This window comes from Condylostylus longicornis, unplaced genomic scaffold (assembly GCF_029603195.1).
Source record: "Condylostylus longicornis isolate FDR11 unplaced genomic scaffold, ASM2960319v2 ptg000005l, whole genome shotgun sequence".
Classification (NCBI taxonomy): Eukaryota; Metazoa; Arthropoda; class Insecta; order Diptera; family Dolichopodidae; genus Condylostylus; species Condylostylus longicornis.
The window spans coordinates 3,430,276-3,448,745 of record NW_026577974.1 but is presented as its reverse complement, the minus strand read 5'-3'; the positions used below and the strand labels follow the sequence as shown (position 1 = coordinate 3,448,745).

The 18,470-nt window shown below is 27.2% G+C and overlaps 1 long non-coding RNA gene across 1 annotated transcript in view; it reads left to right on the top strand.

The window, feature by feature from the left end:
* The window catches only part of LOC129615439 (uncharacterized), a 68,383-nt gene extending 50,194 nt beyond the window's left edge, over nucleotides 1-18,189 (top strand). Inside the window, exon 3 of the long non-coding RNA XR_008697455.1 lies at nucleotides 18,071-18,189. This is a non-coding gene — a long non-coding RNA (uncharacterized LOC129615439). The remainder of the gene's footprint in view (nucleotides 1-18,070) is intronic.
* The last annotated feature ends 281 nt before the right edge of the window (nucleotides 18,190-18,470 follow it).

Here is an 18,470-nt window from a genome sequence, read left to right as displayed (position 1 = left end):
AGGCTACTGAAAGATGTCATCATGCGAAGTTGTTCCTTCCACCTTGCCCAAGAAAGTTTTCTTTGGGGTTGTTGGGGATAAACCAAAATCGGTTTCGTGCTATTACTAATTTATATTCACAGGGCATTGTCCGGTGAAGTATTATTTGCATAAACTGTGCAAATAGAGAAAAACAAATGGTTTGGGTAGTACCTTTTAGGAAACTCACGCCCCTGAGTGATATTTCCAGGTATTTTCTTCAAACTGTTATAGTATAAATTGAATATGTGAAAACTAACTTCAATAAACCATGGCCGGCTGCGGTGATCGGAGGAGAAATTTTCCTTTACCCATATCTCTGTTCAGTAATTCTACAATATTAGGTTTTCTGAACTTGTACTTCATGTTGCATAGGGAAAACCAAAAAGGCTTTGTAAGAAAGCCAATTATTTGAAACAAATTTAGAAAGATTAAACTATAATACTAATTTCCCTACAATATAATAATTTGAACAATGTGAGGTTTACCCAAAAAAAACCCATATATTTTACCTCACTGTATCTGAGAGTATTTCAAGATTCATTTAAAAATTCTGTTAATCTGGCGAATCTGTTAAAACCACGGGGAATAACCCTATAATTTCCTTTATTTTTTTTTTTTGTATTTTGCACTTTACTTATTTTCCCTTAAAATAATTTACATACGGTTATTATTTAATACAATAATACACCATTTTGGATTATACAAAAGCTAAAATCTTTTGTGATTATTCCCATTTCTTACATATAGATGCTAATATACATTCGCATATACATACGTATATCGCCTATAATATTATACTGTTAAAATTAATATGAAATACTTTCAATTCCCAGGTTTGCAAACATTTATTTTTATGCTCTCAAAAGTGTAGATAATTTTATTTTTTCTGTTTTTTTTATAATATTAAAGAAGACCTAAAACTAAATAAAAACAAAAATGGAGGAGTTTTATAATGAAAAATCCTATTTTAACCTTTATTCATCCTAATGCCTCTATATATTTCAAAATTATCTATTATGCTACTCAGAACAAAAAACAAAAATATCAAAAAACAAAATCAAGGAAAAGATGTGGAAAGTTTCATTGATACTTTGACATTTTCCGTAGGGAAATTTGCATTGTACCGTTATAATATGTTCAAATATTCTAAAGATTCCTCCAAAATGAATATGCCTAAACGTTAATGTCAGTATGTATATATTTTGTACAGTTCTATTGAAATATATATATAAATCTTTTGTAAAATATCTATTATATTTGTACATTGTTTTATAGTACTGGCAACATTCAATAAAAAATACAGCTACAATATCATCTATATACGTACTGAAAGTAATAGAAACACAAAGAACAAAAAACAAAAATATTACCCAGCAACATTGTATTATCCGAATTATTGCCTTTAATCTTTGGAATAGTCATGATAAGAAAGTAAATGAAAATGAAGGAAAGAAAAGAAAAACAAATAGAAGAAGTAAATAGAGTAAAGAAAAATGTAAAAAAAAGGTATAACGGGAAAACGCAACCAAAATGAAAAATTACATTTTTATTCGATTACTCGTAGTTCAACGGAGCATATTTTATACGCACTTCGGCAATTTATTATAAAAAATCTATATATATATATATATATATATATATATATATATATATATCAAAAACTATATGGTAAAAACAAAAACAAAAATGACGACACAAAATTTTCCAAATGAAAAAATTCTACGTGAAAAGTTTTTTGAATAAAAAAATTAATCACAGCCCCTCTTTTCCGCACTATATTCTGCAAATTTCGTAGATATAGGTAGATACGTTGAAAAATTCACCGCAAACATCATTCACCATTGTTTTTGCGGGGCATGTTTTTAGAATTTTAATTTATTTTCGTGGAAAACATTATTAACCTACTGATGGTTAGTGAATTTTGGTTTTTTGAATCAGGTGAACTATATGAAAACCCAAAAAATTTTGTTTAAGTTTTGAAAAAACCGGATGAAAAAAGCAATCTTAATTCTGAAAAAATAATAATAATTTAGATTGGTAAAAATATGAATGTTTGGTATGGTTTTGGTTTAACTCAGAATATATTATGTGAAGACAGAGCTTGGCTGCATCATAATGAAAAATTTTAAAACTTCCACCTATGACTTGAACAACTGTCCTTTAATCGTTAATGTAAGCTTTAATTGAACAAAAAATTCTTTATTCAACACACATTTTCTCTTTATGAAAACCCTACGACACTATTGCTCTTACAAATCTATTTCAGTCTGACAAACCTAACAGTCTCTTGGTAATACGAAATTTTCATTTTCTCTCACACTTTTATTTCCGATTAAATTCTTTCATCTTATATTCTTGTTTTGTTTTTCTTTTTTGTTTTGTTCTTCCTTTTCCTATCACGATTTTTTTTTTTAATAAATGTAGAGCATAACCAATTTATTTACGGTATAATTTTATTTACACTAGATATCTCTTTTCAATGTGGTTTGACTTTTGGTTGAAAATTTCACTCGGTTCAAATATTTTACGATACCCGATTTGAAACATTAATGATGAAAGAGAGATCATCATCACCTATATGCTGGGATGTACGAATTTGTAGGTATTTATGTGTTATTGGTGGGCCGAATTTTGTTTTTCTTTTTTTTTTTTCATTTTCACTTTTAATATTATTTGAATTTGAATAAGGATGAGTTAATTTTAATCTTAAAGTTAAAGAAATTAAAAAATCCTTAGAATTTAAATAGATTCTTAATCTTTACATATAGTTGTTGCTTTGTAATTAAAGAGAATATGAATTGACATATTCAAACTTAACAGATTAACCCTTTTTAATCACTCCAAATATACAAAAGCAGCCATCTCTGGAAGAAAAAAAATAATTTGTGAATGTTTGGTGGTGTTTTTAAATTATCGTGCGATCTGTCAACCGGACAGCCATGTTTAAATCAACACAGAATCTTACGCTCAGCAAGAATATGCATATATAATTTGTGCTCGCACCGCAAACTGCTAATACAAGTGGCTACAAATTCTATACCGAAGTTAATACACCTTTCACGAAAGATTAGTGTTTAAATATGAGTTATATAACAAAATTTAAGAAAAAAAATTAAACAGCAATATGTCCTAGGTAAAATTAAAATTAAGTTGTCGCTTCGCATTGAAACTGTTATACACATTTTATATTCGAATACACACTTAAATAAAAAATAAATTCAAATATGTTCAATTTCAATAAACAATACCAAAATCAATAATTATATGGAAAAATATAACAACTACTATAATAGCACAATGATTAAAATAATTATTATGATCCTTTAAAAACTGCTGGCTACTTCAATTAAAAAAAAAATTTTATTTCAATGCACGTCATAATATTTATTTACCACTCTACTCTTCCAATATTTAAATGATTTAAATTAAATTTAAATTTGAATAGTTTATAAAATAATAGCATAATAATTATTATGATTGGGAAAATTTTAAATTGAATAATAATTTTCAAAATGGAATTAATATAATTAGGATATTAGAATTAAAATTAATATTTATCATCGCATTAATACAATATAGTGTGTATAATTCAATTATTATCATTATTATTCAGCATTATTTGTGTATTTAAAAAAAAATAATTAAAAACTGTTATACGAATGAAAACTACTGTTGGGATCAGCATATAACCGACTAGATTTAGTCTCGTTGCTAACAAAAATTCAATAATATCCCCAAGAAACTCAACTCAATAAATATACAAAAGAATTTAAATTTTGGGTCTCAGTAATGATCCAACTGCTGGTAACCGTGGAAGGTCTGTTTCCTATTTTTCTAAAAATTGTCAAAAATAAAAAATATACCTAAAGTTAAGTGAATATACCTTATAAGTTGATTAATTTATAATATTGCCAGAGTAAACTGCCATAATTGAGATCTGAACTGCCAGATCAACATGCAGACTGAGAGAATGACTGACTGGCAAATCAATATCTCTCTAGCTAGAAGTGGTTTACTTTTATTCAATGATGAAATGTGTTTTTGTTGAAAACTCAATATGAGATTTGGTACAATCGCAGTACTCACCTTGTTATGCACGATATTATGTGGTCGGTAAAAATATATCAATAAATCTCTTATATAAATATTATTCTATTAAATTGCTTTTGGTTGGCGGTGGCTATAAAACAAAAGCTTTTATATATTATTTTTTTTTTTTTTTGCAACCATTATAACCACAAATTTGAGGTTATCATAAATTATTATTGTTTCACGAAAAAAAAAACAATTTTTTTTCTGCATTACGAGTATTAAATTATTTTTTTTTTTAAATCTATATTCAAAATTAAATTAAAGAAACAGAAGTATAAAATATAGAGATAACAAAATTTTTTTTCTGTGACTGTAAATAAATAAATCAAATTGTCAAATAAATTATAATTTAACAATAAAAAAATATTTTACATTGTAGTAATTGGTGTCAAATATGAGTATAGCATGCATATGCACATAGCGCAAAAGTTAATTGCAATGATTATTGTGTATAGATTCACCAAATTACAAATACTAATTCAGACGAATCACAATCAGTTGATTTGACCGTATGCTCGTTAAAGTCGTAGCTCAAAATATTGTTATAGCTGTTAACACAAGAAATTTATGCAGATGGATCGAAGACCAGCAATGGATTTGGGATATGTTGAGAGGGTACCACTATTTCAAATGTCATCAGAGAATATGTATCAATCTTTAAAGCAAGGCTCACCTCATTTAGCCGCACTTCAGAAGATGCGAAATGAAATATAGAATAGATGCGACATGAAGAAAGAACTTCAGAAGATGCAGAATGTCGGACAACAGAACTTTTCCCGGAACCTTCCCTCTAACGTGGTAGCATCAAATCCAATTAGGGGTATCGAGGCTGATGTATGTAGGGCGCCCAGGTGCTGAGAAATTAAAGGAAATTAAAAGGCTAACGAGCTTACACGGAAATGGAAACTTAATTTCTCGGACCCGAACCCTGAAAGCTGGTTTAGCAGGGTCAAGGAAAATCAAGGAGTTAATATACAGGCATGACGCTATGTCAGAAGTTTGTGGAGCCCTCCAGGGAGCGGGAGAAGGAGCTCACTTGTCATTGCCTCTCCATAGAGTCCTTAAAAAAAGATGATGGGGCAGTGAAGTATTCACAGTTCGAATAAGAGAACAACTTGTTGGCTCTCTAAACGTTAATCGAAAGTGCTACTGAAACTGATTAGGGGTCTGGAAATAGTGCTTATGTAAGTGAACGGCGTATCACAAAATATCCTATAGGTCGAGGTGAGAAGATCTGTTCCTCATGCTACGGGAAAAAAAACCCTATTTTATTATCATACATTAGAACATTATTTTGGCAGAATAGTTTGCAGATGACACTTAAATACCCGTTCTCGAGAACCTGCAATTTAATTGTTGTGCCTTTCCGGGTTAGTCATGTATCTAAGCCGTACAGAAGTACCAATTTTAAACGTGTGTGTTCTTATTCTTGCAAATAATTCAAAACTATTTCTTAGTTGCAAATGTTAGGAATTTTGTTATAACAGTTCCGATAATAAGATTTTGAGATTTATGCTTCCATCCTGGGTTTTAATTTATTTTTGGAAATTTCTTGGTAAAAAAAAAACAAAAGCAAAGGAAATAAAAGAAAAGACTTGCTTGGCCATATATAAAATTTGTATAGGCTTAAAAAGGCTGAAATTTAAAAAAAACAAATAACAAATGAAAAATCGTGCTACATGATTAATTATCCTTTTTCTAAATGATGTGCTCATCAAGTCTGTTTGGAACCCATCTGTGTACACTTTCTACCTACATTATTCATGTATCATTTTATTCTTAATAAATTATTTGATTTGATTTCATTTTTATATTATCATTGAGTGGGGAAAAACTTTTTATTATTTTTTTCTATGTGTCATGCAAGCTATTTCAAGTGAACACAGTTGAAAATTTTGCCCATATATTAAGATAAATGAATGAAATAAAATCTAGATCATTTTTTATATCTCATTTTTTTTCTTCAATTACATCCAACTGAGTTTTGTTAAGTTTTTTCTTCGGAAAATCTATCATGAGCAAATAGAACTCTGTTTGTATTTTCAAAAAGAACAAAAAATGATGTGGTCAGTACATAAAAGATCGCATTGTAAATTTTGTAAAGAAGGTACTGCTTAAAATAAGTGATGATACCTTCTTATGGTCTACTGTAAAAGTCATATTGTAACCTTACTTACCTCAAACAGTTGATTCCATCATCCTATCTCAAATGTGCATCATTTTTTAATACGATTCAATCAGCAGACTGGTAGAGTTGAAGCACAGTAAAAATAGCTCATTTACGTTCCTCTAGTGTAAAGAATAATATGATGTCAGTCGAAAACTCTAGTTATGAAATCTCATGCGATCATAACACAACCCTTACTCCGTGGCATTCAGTCGGTTAATATAAAAAATCTCTTCTCATTTCTATTCCTGAATTTCTTCTATATTATTATTAATTTATTTTATTCTTCCTTCTTGTTTTCTTTTTATTAAATTATCCAATTCATTCAATTTCATATATGAATACTGTATACATTTAAGTTTTACAAAGTGGACAAAGAACAAAAAAGAAAAACGAAAAATCAAATAAAAGACAAGAAACTCCAACTGGGACTTCCCTATTTGTGATTGTAAATTTCTTACATTTTTATTGTTACTTATTTTTGAAAATTAAGATATAACTTGGACAAAGTTGTAACAAATTGCTTACATTTTGTATGATTTTGATTTATTGAACAAAATTTAAACCAAATTGTTATACACTTCAAATGAAATGAGATCGAATATTAAAACCTATTATCATCAATGAGGCTCAATTTTTTGTATCAAACATAATTTAGGAACCTTCAAGCAGGTTTCCAAATGCGGAAGCAATGTGAGAGCAAAGAAGTAACAAAGCAACAAATATTTTGTAGCAGAAAGCAATTTTGAGTAGAGAGCAATACTTAAGAAGAATTAAAAATAATAATGAGTAATTTGATTTGAAAAGAGCTGCGGGAGCAGAGAAATAACAATATAAGAGGGAACATTTATAAAACAACATAACGCAACACAGGTTTGTTATTGCATTTCTCTTTTCATACTTATTTAAATTTTATTATCTCTCTGCTTTCGTAATGCATTTACTCTCAGTTCGCAACCATAATTATTATTAATAAACAACTCATTTTATTATTTTCTACAAAACTCTTGCATTTTCTATGATTCTCCACATTCTCTCCATTGCCTTTCATATTTATACTCTCTTACATAATTTTAATTCACTTATAATTTAATTATCGAATGGCTCTCGGTCACGTAATTTGACCTTTCGCTACGTAGTTTTAATTTTCCTTTCTACTTCTCAACTTCAAAAAGACAAAAAAATAATATAAAAATTTTCTTAATCTTTACTTCACTCAACCGAACAATTATTATTATTAATCTTATATAATATTGGTCATTGAAGAATAATAACAGTTAAAAAAAAAACTCTTATATAAACAAAAACGAAAATAATGAAAATATTATAGAAAAAAATCTGAACATTCTCAATGTTATAAGGGCGGTGGTATTATAAAAAAAAAAAGATCTAAAGATGAAAATAAATTGAGCTCAATTTTTATATTTTACATGAAATGTTGTAAGAGTCCGACGTATTGAAAGGAATTGTTTTTTTGAAAAATTACTTTCCGACCTCCTTTACTGTTTGTTTTTTTTTTTTTTTTGTGTTCTCTTTGCTTTTTATTACACTATAAACAAATAATTCGAATAAAAATGAGAAAAAATTCGTAAATAACGCATCAAAACAAAAGAGAAAATGTCAAGAAATTTCTTAAACTGTCAACATTAAAATTTGTAGCTTTCACTCAATAACAATAACAAAAAAAAATAACAAAGAGAAATAAAAATTGCAATAAAAAAAAATAATAATTTAATGAAAGCCAAGAGAAAAAAAAAATATACCAGGATATACGGGATAAAATAAGTAAACATAAAAAAAAAACGAAAAGGAAGAAAAATTGTAAAATTTAATTGAAAAAATTTTCTTCTCTTATAATTTTTTTTCTCTTTTCTACTTTTCTTATTTTTTAATATGAATTTTCTTTTCCTTGTTAATCCCAAGAATTTTCTCATTAAAAATTGTAACAAATTCTACAAATAGAAAAAGGAACAAAAAAAAAAAATTCATTATACTTTTTTACTAGAATTTAATTAATAAAATTTAAAAAAAAAAAAAACAACATGAAGGAAAGCAGTTTTTTTTTTCTGCTTTTTTTTTTTATTAAAGGAAATGAAATGGACACAATAAAAATGAGAGGAGACTATAATATCGGACAGGGAGAAAAACAAACAGCATTGGTAATAATAATAAAGAGCAATATTCCAAGTTGAAATTGAAAGAGAGAAAGAGAGGAAGGAGGAATAAAAAAAAAAATGAAATTTGTTCAGAGCAATTAAAATTATTTCGAATTTCTTGTCAAATCTAGGGTAGATTACAAAAAAAATTAAAAGGAAATGCGAAGATTTTTTTTTTCTCCCTCTAATTTATTTCTAGGTTTTGTGTTATTTTCTTTCTTGTTTTTTTCATTGTTTGCCTCCAGAATAATTATTTATTGGTTTCTAGTGAAAAAATGAAAAGCATAGTTATGAGAATAGACAATATTGACAAGAATTGCAATTAGTTTATATAAAATAAAACAGTGTGATATTACACAGATGAAGATTTTAATTTATCAAACGAAACAAGCAGATTGAAAAGGGAAATTTAATTATTTTTATGGTACAAGGTGGTAAGACTTAATATTTTCTTAGTCTCCTGTTTTAAAATTTTTTAGTGCGCTTTGTTATTCGTCCAGGTTAATGCATGTTGTAGATAACTCTTAAGCACTTATAGTATTGTTTGCAGTTTTTCTGTGTTACTTTATAATACGAGTCAGGTTTTACTCCTATATATCAGGAGCGACTATTGACATTTTTAGGCTAATTGTGTTTTGCGTTTTTAACGTCTTAATTCTATGTTTAATGTCCTCATCTGTGCTCTAGTTGATTTAAAGAAATTATTTATCATTTAAATATACAAATGACTATTAAGAAATATTGTTTCACACTTGCATCAAGCAGTGGATTACAGTAAAAGAAGAAGAAGAAATTGAATGCTGCAAATTTTAATTAAATTATTGTGTGATTAGGACATAAGAACGTTCATGGTGGTAAAAGAAATTAAATTCAATTCCAAAATTCAATTATAATAAAACATCGACCCTTTCTTACCCTTCCTCCTGCCACACTCCCACTTCATTTTTAATTCAATTGCATTTTACTATAATTTTTTTCTTTTTAAATAAAATTAATTTATCTTCAAAAATATTATTCAATTGAAAATATTAATTTTTAATTAAAAAAAAAAAAAACTTTGACGCATAAAAAATGTGTTACCAAAAATAATGGTTTTCTTAATTTAAAATTTCAACTTTTATTGCACATGTACCATAAGTTAAACCTTTTTTGTTTTGGGGGGGGGGGATTTAGCACTATTTCAAATTCGAAATGCTTAAAATCTGCAGCCATTTTCGGAAAAACGTAAAACTTTTTCAATTCATTTTATTTCTTACCCTTTTTTTAATTTTTATTTCATTTTTATATCTCTTAAAATATGTAGGTATTTTGGTACTTTTTCTCTTATATAATAAAAATAAAAGAGAAAAAGAAACAAGAGTCCTTGACATTTTAATTTTAACACTTGACCAATTTATTACACAAATATTTTCCAAAATGTTTAATTTATCCTTTAAGAAGGTTTTCGTTATTCTTTTTTATTTTTTACACATAAAAATTGAATTGAATTCCAATCTGAACAATATGGGTTTTAATGGAAATTTTTGACCATAATAATGGGGATAACAATTTTCTTTTTTCAAAAAGAAGAGAAACTAAAAACGAAAATTTGGTTTAAAAAAAATAATTTATTTTTTTCTTTTTAAGTTTGTTATTTACCATTTGTTTTTGTTTGTGGTTAAAAAGCTAAATGTTAAAAAATTTTAAACAAATTTACCATAATATATGGGCTTACAGTAGTATTATAACAAAAAAATTTAATGACCATGGTATGAGTTACAGAACAGCTTTGACTTTCTCAGTATTTTGATCAAAGTGAACCCTTGTCGTATGAAGGCTGGCTGAATGGATTGTGCATGTCCACAAACCCGTTGGTATTATCAAATTTTTTTATTAAAATTATGTGATACCAGGATGTCCTAGTGTGCCTACATTGGAGCCACCAGATTTTAAGAAAATAGTTCGATATAACTGTGGTATTCTTGTGTAGCACGAAACATGCAGAGGATGTGAAGAATGGCCCTTTTCCTTATAACAGTAACGTGTTATAAGGTTGGCAGTAGAAAATTTCAACGTCTTTCAGTTAAATTGAGATTTTCTGCAAATTTGTTCTCTTAATTCTCTTATTGACAACATAAAATTTTCTATATATCTGAAGGCTTTCCAAAGTCAACTGAAGAGAATGTATAGTGATACTCTCTACTCTGCTAATTGTCCTAGTATAATTCGAATTGTATTTGCTTACCCGACATGACTTCAATATTAACAGAACTCTGTCTGTTCGTTCTTTTTTCAACAGTAATGGATGAAAAGATTAATAGCAGAAAATTCCTCTGTCTTTCAATTAGATTGAGATTTTCTTTATATAAATCCCATATAGGATTTTGTATATATCAAAACTAATAATCTAATATAATCTCATTGATTCCTTAAAAGATCTATCTACAATTTATACACAAAAATATCAAAATCCAAAATTTATCATTTCATTTAATCAAAACTATAATATTAAATGTTACGTAAATAAGCGTATCACTGTATTTGCATAACCTTTACCATTCCTTTTTCATTTTATACCTCAATTGTAATAATCAAACTTTTAATCTAATATAATATTGTCCATGTATGATTGTACACATACAAAAACTACATATATACATCCGATATAAAAGTGAGTTTCAATTCAATTGAGCTTCAAACAAATAAAAATGAGAAAGAAAAGGAAGAGAAGAGAAAAACACATAAAATTAGTGACTATAATGCATGACCCCATATTTTTTTTTTTTTTTTAAACTTTTCGGGAACAGATTTTTATTAAAAATTTATTGTTTGTGATAATTGGCTTCAATACATAAATTCAACAAATAAATAAGAAGAAAAAAACCAAGAAGAACCTTAAAAAAAAGGATTTTCAAATATTTACATGTACAAAGACGAGGAATAGCAGTACATGTGTGTATGTTTGTTAGTAGATATAAGTAGGATCTCAATTATATATTTTTCTCTCTTTTGCGTTTACACTAAAGCTATGCGTGTCCTTTAACTATATTAAGAGGATTTTAATAAAAAAAAAAAAAATTGAAAACTAGAACCAAAGATATAAAAAATATAACAGGAAAATAAGAAATTGGATGAGATTTAATAAGCTCCATCCATCCATTCATTCATTCATTCAATTTCTTGTCGTTTTCCCCTTTTTAAGATTTTTTCTTATTCTTATATCGGAACAAATAATAGCCCGATTTTTCTTTATGATTATACACAAGTATAATAAGATATATTATACTATTATACAAATGTGTATGTATATGTAATCATACCTTTTTGAAATGACCAAATAATAAAAAAAAAGAAAGGAATATACTTATATATCTTAAGATCTGATTTACACGTAATATTTTTTTTTCACTTTTTTTATTTTAGTTTTCGGTTTCTATACTTTTCCATTTGTCATTTATTATAAAGTTATACTCATAATGTTAAGAAGTGTACAGGTTGTTTTATTTTGGGGAGACTGTAAGATTCTATGAAAACTTATGCTTTAAATAAAAAGATAAAGTGTATAAACTTGTTTGGCTCCTGAGGCGATGGGCGCTTGATTGTGTCGAAACCCTTTCTAAAGTCGACGAAAGAGAATATGTGGCTGTATTCTGTAAATTGTCGGTTTGTCCTACTATGACTCAAAGTGTACTTGCTTGCCCAACCTGACTCCAATACGGACAGAACAAAGTCTTCTCATCGCAAATTATGTCTTTCATTCTTTCAACTTAAGCGGCTCTATAGATAATTGATGTCAAATTCGTAATGCCTTTCCAATTATCGCAGTATATATCAAGTTGCCTTTCTTTGGTATTTAAATAATTTTGGTATTTAAACTTCATGACTACACAACACTTTTTCCATTCCATATTTGTGAAAGAAATGGGTCCAGAAGGCTTTTGATATCCATACTAGGCATGAAAAGCCTACTGGAGCCATTTATTTCTACTAGGCATGAAAAACCTACTGGAGTCACTTATTTCTACTAGGCATAAAAAGCCTATTTAAGCCTACTAAAGCCACACAAACTCACTGTGACCTGTTTGAATTTTTTCCTATCATAAGTAAAATAAAAACTGCCATATTTTACTTACGGTAGGAGGATAACCCTATATTTTTATGGTTTGTCTTGCTTAGTTGGTATCATGCATTTCTGCGTTGATTGCGTATCTTATATTACTTATTTTTCAAAGTGTTATTTCCATATTTGCAGAAGGGCTTCATCTTTTGTTACTAAGATGTTTTTGAAATCTCTAATAGAGCGTGTTGTGTTTTTTCTTTTCCGGCAAGTCGGTTAACTATTTGGTCCAAATCAAATATGAATGTTGCTCCGATTCGGATGGTGTCGATTTAAGGTTCTTTTCTTTTTCTGCTTACTTCCTATATTCGGAAGAGTTGTTATAGCTTCCAACAGCCGTTATAATCACATAGCCTTTCTTCTCTCCAAGATAAGGTCCCTAGTTTTTTCAGAAATCCACTAGCTTCGATAAGTTTCGTCTCTATCCAGTGTTTTTTCGAATTTTTTTTTAATTTTTTGTTTTTCTTGGCCTTTGAAAGGTTAGAAAATCAAAAACAGCCTGTACTGAAAAGAAAATTAAAAGACTCAAATACAAAGAAAAAAAATAAAGGATCTTTTTATTTAATTTTTTTTTTGCCTTTCGTTTTTCTTCAATATTTTCTTTTCGGTAACAAACATAAAATTTATCGTCCTGAATTTAGAGTTTGATTTATTTGATCCTTATTGGGTCACAAATAAAAAAAAATTTTTTTTATTTTTTTTTGTTTACATGGATTTTTTTTTTCAGGTTTATCCTTTCAATGTATTTATGTATAAAATTTTTGGCCCAATGATATAATGAAGATATGTTTTTTCTTCTCATTCGTTTAAAAAAAAAATAATAAAAAAAATAAAATAAATTTTTTTTTTTCATTATTGTTATTATTATTTTTATTATTATTATTATTAAGGATGTATGGAATGAATGCGTTGTGATTTTTTCTTATTATTCTTTTTGCTTTCAAGGATACTAAAGAGAAAATCATATAGGCATATAGAGGCAGACTGTATAGAAGGAAACAAAAGAAAAAATTTTTAGAAATAAGAAAAAAAAACAGCATATATAAAGGATGCAAAAATAAACTACGGAAAGGGGTGCCATTCTACATGGATATTAGAGACTGAATGGGAAGAAGAGAGAAGAAATGGATAAAAAATAATTTTTTTTTGTTTCTTTTTTTCAATCCCTAAAGATAAATAGAATTTTTATAAGAAAAATCATTGAAGTGTCAACCAATTTTGTAAATTGGTTTAAAAAAAAAAAATTTTTTTCTTATTTTTTTTGCTGTTGTTTTCTTCTTTTCTCATACATGTGTGTATAACGTATGTGTGTGTAGTTCAAAGTGTATAAAAAATATTTGTTTTTTCAGTAGTTGACTTAAACAGTTCGTATACAGGTTAGCCCCAATACGTTTTTAAAAAAATACTTGAAATTGGAAAGGTCTTACAATTTTTCCTTAAATTTTTTTCCTGAAATTTTATTTAAAATTTAAATTTTATTTTAATTGTACGGCGATTCAAATATTTTATAATTAAAAAACAAAATTAACAAATTACTAAATATGCGGTCCAGTAAGCTTAAAGATGAAATTTCATGTCGTTATTTGATATTATTTAACATACAAGGCTAGATGACATGGTATTGGGTATAGCGTCCTCATACAAAATTTTCTTTATTTTTTATATCCGCGCTGAATTCTTAGTCCGAATTGTTGCAGAATGGTATAATAGAATAATAATTACAAAATATTAGTTTAATCAGTAGCCATCTCTTGCTTAGAGGCAAGATGGTAGGTTTTATTTGAAGATTTCAATAAAAGGTGGAAAATCGAACACATGTAGTCTTTATTCTCAGAAAATTAATTAAGGAAATAATGCAGTTATTTGATTCATTAAAATTTTTCTACTGATAACAATTACAGGCTTTCAATTATCTATAATAGAACTCCCTAAAATTTTGTTTTTTTAATTAACTGAAAATTTTAACTCTTTATTAACTCTTATTCTATTCTTAAATTAATTTGATACTCCAACTCTGTTCAAATAATCATAAGAACTCCAATCTCTTTGTATAAATTTCCAAAAAAAAAAAAAAATATACAAATATTTAGAAAAGTACTGAGAAAAGAAATGAAAAGGACATGATTTGGACATAAATTTTCTTTATTCTATTTTTTTTCTTGTTTTTTGTTTAAAAAACAAAATTTTCCCCAATATAGAAATGATAATATTTAGATTGTATGTATGTGGATTGGTTACAAAAGGATCGCATTATACAATACTATTATAAACAAGGAAACACAATACAAAATGGGCATATTGGATTACAAGTGGTACTGAACCTATTACAATATTTTTGTGTATAATTGCTTGTATATTGGACTTGTTCTGAATGACAATATGAAAATTTTCAAAAATTCTCGTTTTGAGTTAATTTTAAGTATTTCTTTTAAATTCCTATTCAATAATTATATTAAAATTTCTTGTATACATTTTTTTGATATTCGTGCTTGAAGAAGTACTACTTTTGCACTACTTTCTGTACAATTAGACCCACCATTTTTTATTCAATAAACAAATAAATTAGTATTACCTACAATAATGTGCGATTAAACTTACGAAATACATAGTAAATTAGGCTTCTATACTCTACTAATTTAGGAAACAAATTTATGAAACACATTGGTCTTCTATACTTGACTAACTCAAGAAACAATAAATTTATAATTGAATAGTTTTTTAATACGATTTCAAAATCAAATCCTTTTAGAAATCGTCGGTCATTTCGTTCATCCCCAATATTCAATAGAATCACATGTTTTCTAAATAATTCTGTTCCCTTAAAATAATTCATAACTAGTAAGATATTCAAAGAATCCAGAATTTTACTATTTTTCTTTTCTACTAGGTGAAAAAATCTCGAAAGAAGAAGAAAGAAGAACGGCGCTATCTGCCTTTTTCCTTCAACAGTAAGGGAGCGTGACTCCTACTACATCTAAACTCTGAAACCTCTGCGGTAACTTGGTTTTTCCGTACAAGAATTAAATACCTTCCATAAGGAAATTGGTATTTTGTGTTAAATCGAAACGTTTTCTCCATTTAAGTCTTTCTGTTATAACGTCATTGTCTAACAGCGGAGCTTACTGTTAATAAATTTAAAATTTTAAATTCCTTTTAATACCGAAAATAACTATTAAATATTGTAATATTTAAATTAAAAATGAAAATTACACAAATTTATCATGTTTAAAAATATTATGTAAAATCAAATCAAATGAATTTCTATAATTAAATCCTTGTAGACCCATGATATACATAGGTACACACATTACAAACTCTTACATATTTCTTAAAATATTGTTCCATAGTCATTTTCCATAATAGGTTCTATACCATGGTGTCTATACCATATTTCATCCTTTCAAAATTAACTTTCATATTTCTTTATGTATAATGGATAAGAATAAAAATGAAATGATAATATTCGTTAAGCCTGCCTCGTTCATTCCTGATTATTTCTATAAAATCCATTCTAATATTGACTTTTATAACATTTTTTTTTTGTACATGTACATGGTTATCATTTTAGTTTTAAACAAATTTTTCGTCCTTTTATTTTTTCTTTTTTCACTCTACATGATTTCTGTTCATTTTAGAAAGAAGGATAATAATTTTAAATTGAGAAAATTAAGGTAAAAGAAGGAGGATACAATCAATTTTTTTTTTTGTTTTGTATGGCTTAAGGTGGAACAAAATTATTGTTATAAGGTTAAAATCCCGTTATAAGGTGTACAGTTTTCTCCTATATATATAGTTTGTTGTTATCCTTGTTGCTCTCTCTTGTTTTTTGTTAATTTTCTTTCTTCTTCTTTTACACAAATATTATACTTATAAAATTCAATTTAGAAAATTGAAAATGCTTCAAAGTAGAAAATTAAAATACCTAAAATTTTTCTTAAAAAAAAAAATAATTTATTTTTTTTTTTTAAGTTTATTTTCAATATGTGAAATTATTTTCTATGGCCATTACTTTAATTTACATGGCAAAATAAAAATTTAATACCGAAAAATTCTCTATAAGAAAAACATTCTCATATTGTAGGTACACGTAGGTCCTGCTTGTACTTTAAAATATTCTACATAAGTGTATATACAATATTATTTTTACAGGGATGATATTTTACATTTAATATGTAAATTTGAACATGCCATAATGTTGTAGAATTTAACTACGGGCTCATATATTTATTAAGAATTTTTTTGAACAAAATTTTGAGATAAAAGTTTGGGAATGGCGTACGCAATTTGACACACGCATTTATTGGAGCGTGAAATGATTTTTCTTTTAATATAATAAAAAAAATATTAAAATTAAATGTTTTGGTAACAAACATGAAAAATTTAAAATGATCATTTTTGATTTTATTCATTATTTTTTTAATTTTTATGAATTTAATTTCTGTTAATTTGGTATTATGCAATCAGTTCCGTCATATCATATGATTATTATTAGAAAATATTCAAATCTAGTGAATTAAATTCATATTTGAGAGAAGAACCTGTGCCGGATCTACCCTATACGCAAACTAAGCATTTGTAATGGGCGCCGGAAAACAGGCTGCCATTGGAAATTGAGAAAAATAACTAAATTTTAAGAAATAAAAACTCATATTTTTATTTCTTAAAATCTGGAGGGGGGAGGGGGGTAAGGGGAATGTGAGCGGAGAGGGGTGCACTTTTTGGAAACCGTGTAGAGCACCAAACAAGTAAGAGGTGCGCCTAATACTTTTATGTTATTAATAATTCGACGAGGTTTTCCGTCAATACGTGTAAGGTCGTTAAAAGAACAGCCGTTCATTCTCATGCAACTGTAAGTCACTGAAGAATTAAAGCTGAAGCCTTCCCATGTATAAAACATTTTAAAAAAAACCATATTAAATATCCTACAGTGAAAATCGAATTTAAGGCATTGAAAATTGTATTCCATGATGGAAAATTGTAAAAATAAAATTTTATTAAACTATTTTTTTTATTTAAGAATTTCTTTTAAATTGTAATGGAAGACTGTAATTTTTAAAGACATTTTTTTTTAATTGGAAAAAATAATTTTCCGGATTTTTGCTATATAATGAAAATTTTAATGAAGTAGGCTCAATAATAAAATAAATATTTATTTTTAAAATTATTTTTCCTTCTCTATTAATTATTTTAATTAAATATATAATAAAGAAATTGGTAAATTATGTGAATACTCAGTAATATTATTAATCATTACACTACATTCTTTGTAGAGTTTCCTAGAAATATTTAAAGAGAAATAATTTAATATTTAAGATTTATTGAATGAAATATTTTATCAAAGGTATTTGTTCACCGTCTGTTACCTAGGGCGTATGTGTTAAGTATTTAAAATTTTCATCTTCTAAAAATTTGTTGACAATAAGCAGAGCAATTTTGATTTCAATTTAAGTACTTTTAATTATTGAACTTAAATTCAATAACTTTATATATTGTGTAATTCTATATAACTAATCTCTCTTTTTCATATTTTCATTACAGATCGATATACCATTACGCATAGAGGTAATTTCATTTGATATATTTGTATTTGGTGTAAAGCTGAAATTTGATAATTTGCAGAGTAAAATTTTAGTACTCAAATGGGGTGGGAAATCAGAAGGAAGGCGATGATAGTCGAATATATTCCGGTCCAGAATATTCCAGCACGTTTCACGGCGTGCAAAAACTGACAAATGGGACAATAAGTCGTGCTTTGAAAGTTTATGGGGCGGCGGGCTTTCTGAAGTTTAAATTTTAGAGCGAGGAATGTAGTTCTAATGTCAGAAATTCGACTATACTTAATTCTAGAACGAAATATTATAGGAAAGGCTCCCGGCCGTCCGGAGCAAACTCTACTTTAACTAAAAGTTCTAAGACATCGTGACTAAGGCAGGACTAT